The sequence below is a fragment of the Pteropus alecto genome, unplaced genomic scaffold, assembly GCF_000325575.1.
Source record: "Pteropus alecto unplaced genomic scaffold, ASM32557v1 scaffold86, whole genome shotgun sequence".
NCBI classification, from domain to species: domain Eukaryota; kingdom Metazoa; phylum Chordata; class Mammalia; order Chiroptera; family Pteropodidae; genus Pteropus; species Pteropus alecto.
In genome coordinates this window covers 15,091,683-15,095,480 of record NW_006442109.1, presented here as the reverse complement: position 1 = coordinate 15,095,480, position 3,798 = coordinate 15,091,683, and the positions used below count along the sequence as shown (strand labels likewise).

General features: G+C 31.1%; 1 non-coding gene across 1 annotated transcript; it reads right to left on the bottom strand.

The window, feature by feature from the left end:
- Positions 1-402: 402 nt before the first annotated feature.
- Positions 403-509, bottom strand: LOC112469894. The gene has a single exon (XR_003042748.1). It is a non-coding gene; the product is annotated as a U6 spliceosomal RNA (small nuclear RNA).
- Between the last annotated feature and the right edge of the window lie 3,289 nt (positions 510-3,798).

The window sequence follows — 3,798 nt, the reverse complement described above, 5'->3', positions numbered from 1 at the left end:
AATTTGTTCCTAGATATCTGAATCTTTTCAATGCAATTGTAAATGGGATTGGTTTCTTAATTTCTTTCTCTAATGATTCCTTATTATGTAGAAATATAATATGTATATTATTGTATATTATTGTATGTGTATAGAAATGCAACAAGACTTTTTGTATATTGATTTTGTACCATGAAGACTTGATAAGAATGTGTATTATGCTGTTCTTGGGTGTAGGTCAAGTTGGGTGATTCAGATTTTCTATGTCATTACTGATTTTTAAAAAATATTTTTAAAATTTTTCAGTTACAGTTGACATACAATATTATATTAGTTTCAGATGTATAACATAGTGATTAGACATCTATACAACTTATGAAGTAATCACCCCAATAAATCTAGTACCCATCTGACACCATACATAAAAGTATGGAACACTTCATGAATTTGCGTGTTATCCTTGCAAAGGGGCCATGCTAATCTTCTCTCTATCATTCCAATTTTAGTAAATGTGCTGCCAAAGTAAGCACTCCTACTGATTTTAAGCTATTTGTTCTATCAATTATCAACAGCAGTGTTAAAATCTCTAGCACTAATTGTTAATTTGTGCATTTCTAATTTAAGTTTTATCAAATTTTTATTCATATACTTTAAGTTTCTGTTATTAGATGCATGCAATTTAGGTTTGTTATAGTTGATGATTAATTTTGACCTGTTTATCATTATGAAGTGGCTTTATCTATAACAATATTAATTTCTCCGAAGTCTGCTTTTTCTAATATTGCCATTTAAAGTTCCTCTTCATTAGTATTAGCATAGTATATTTTCTTTTATCCTTTTATTTTTACCTAATTTATGTCTTTAAATTTAGAATAAGTTTCTTGTAGACAGCATGTAATTGGGTCTTGCTTTTTATCTACTCTGACAGTCTCTGCCTTTTAATTGGAGTATTTAAACCACATACATTTAAATTGAATGTGATTATAATACGATTGGATTTAAATCCATCACCTTGTTCTCTATTTATCCCATCTTTCTTCTATTTCTCCCATCTCTTCTTTGTTCTTTTTTCCCTGTTTTCCTGACTTCTTTGCATTATTGAGAATAGTTTTATGATTCAATTTTAGCTTCTTTATTGGCTTAGTAGCTATTCCTCTTATTTTTTAATTTTTAGTAGTTAATATAGGGTTTATAGTATAAATAGTTAACTTATCACAGTCAACCTTCAAATAGTATTAAAACATGGCATACACAGAATAAGAACTGTACAACAGCATACTTCTGCTTTTTCTCTCCCATCTTTTGTCATACAATTAAGTAGAATACATAGTAATCTCCAGAATATAGTTACAACTAATGCTTTAGAAAGTAAATTATCTTTTAAAGAGAGAAAAATAATAAAATAAGTTCTTTATATTTATCCTCATATTTACTATATATGGTGCTCTTTATCTCTTTATGTATATCCAGATTTCTGTCTGGTATCATTTTCTTTCTACCTGAAGGATTACTGGAACATTTCTTATAGTACCAGCTTAAAGATGACAAATTCTCTCAGCTTTCATAAGTCTGCAAAAGTCTTTACTTTTGCTACGGTTTTTGAGAGATATTTTTTTCTAGATACAGATTCTTGATTGCCACTTTTTTTCTTTCAGTGATTTTAAGATCTGACCCCATTCACGTTTGGCTTACATTCTTTGTAATGAGTTGTGAGCTGTCATTATTTTTTTCTTCTGTATGTTATGTCTTTTCCTCTGACTGCTTTTAAGATTTAATCATTGATTTTTTTAGCAGTTATATTATTATGTACCTTGGTGTTGGTTTTCATTTTGGTTTGGTTTGGCTTTTTGTGTAGTATTTGTTTGAGGGTCCTTTGAACTTGTTTGATTAGTGACCTTAAATTTTTCATCAATTTGGAAAATTTCCAATATTATATTTTTCATCTACAGAAATTTGATGTGGGCTTATTATATCTGCCATTTTATTATTATTATTATTTTATCATTCTCATGGTTTCCTCTACCTTCTTGATCAAATGGAGTATTTGTATAATAGCTATTTTAATGTCTTTGTCTACTTATTATATCATCTGTGTCATTTTGCATCTGTTTCTATTGATTGTTTTTAACCTGGGTATGGTTCCGGCTTCTTTGCATTCTTGGTCATCTTTTTTGGACATCAAACATTGTGAAACCTGCATTTTTTGGTGTTAGATTATTTGTATTTCTTTAATTGTTTGGGCTTTTATTCTGGTACCTTGTTAAGGTACTTGGATTGGCTGATCTTTTTGAGGCTTGCTCCTAAGCATTGTTAGGATGGCTGATCTTTTCGAGGCTTGCTCCTAAGCATTGTTAGAATAAACAGTCTTTATTCTAACAATGCTTGCTCCTAAGCATTGTTAGAATGGCTGATCTTTCTGAGGCTTGCTCCTAAGCATTGTTAGAATAAACAGTCTTTATTTGGGGGCTAATTTGGCCCTACTACTGAGGCAATGACTTTCTGAGGTCTCTACTTTATGCTCCCACATTTTTGGAGGTCCTTCCATTTGGACTGATGGAAAATGCAAGGGTTTACAGCCCTGTGTGAATTCTGGAGGTGCTTTGTGTACTATTTTCTAATGGTTCTTTTTTTTTTTTTTTATCCTTAGTAGTTTACTCATATGCATGTATAAATTGTATAAATCAGTACTCAGTCAAAGACCTAAAGACCCCCCTCTTCAATTCTTGTGAGCTTCCCCTTTTTTCTGTGCAGTTTCCTATTTTCTGGTTTTCTGCCCTGTAAATTTTAGTTTCCTGGGATTTACTGAATCTCTGTCCTTTCAACTTAGTAAAACTAATAGGGGTTTGTTTGGGTTCTACCTCTCAAGGTTGCAGCCTGGAAACTCTTTCAAGGCAGTGAATTGGAATACTTGGAGGGTTTATTTTATTTCCTTTCTTTTGGGATCACTAGCTTGTGCTGCTTGTTGTCTAGTATCTGAAAACTTGTTTCATATATATTTGATTGTTTAATTGTTTAAGGCAGGGCAATGATGTCCTGCTATTCCATCATGTCAGGAAGCAGAAATTCAGACATGGCTTTTTAAATACTAATTTTGAGTTTTGGAAAATTACCTGTATTCTCTGATTATCTCTCCCAAATCTGGCATGACAGCAAATGAAATGTATTTAGTCTCACCAGGAATTAGGACAATACAAATTAAAACTTTGGTAATAATACCTACCTGGAAGATGTAGGAATTTAATGAAATAACATATGTATGATTAGAAAACATATATTATATACATATAATATATATGTACTGTATAAATATATATGACTGGAATCACTGACATATAGATGCAAATCCAATTTTATACATCTTAGGTTTGGGTTTCCTACGACACACTCAAGTAGAGATTTAGAATATGCAGCTGAATAATATATATGTGATGCTCAAAAGAAAGATCTGGGCAAAGATATAGAATTCTGAGATATCAGCATATACATGAAGTAGTATATGAAATTACCTAGGAAGATAATGAGATAAAATGAAAACTAAAAGGGTATACTAATACTAAACCTTGAAGGCAGGACATTTGGCTTTAAATTATGGTACACTAAGATAATTTGTATCTACCTTCCTATTGAAGATAAATAAAAAAGCTAGATAAATTATAAATGTCTTCTTAATATCATAAAACAGCTAATTTAGTGAGGAAATACAAGGCGAGATATTGGAGAGGGCTGGGGCCCAGAGAGGTGCGCCATTTAAAAACACTTTAAAAAAAAATGAGATATTTTGACATATAGCATTCCATTAGGTTCAGGAGCACTTTTGTC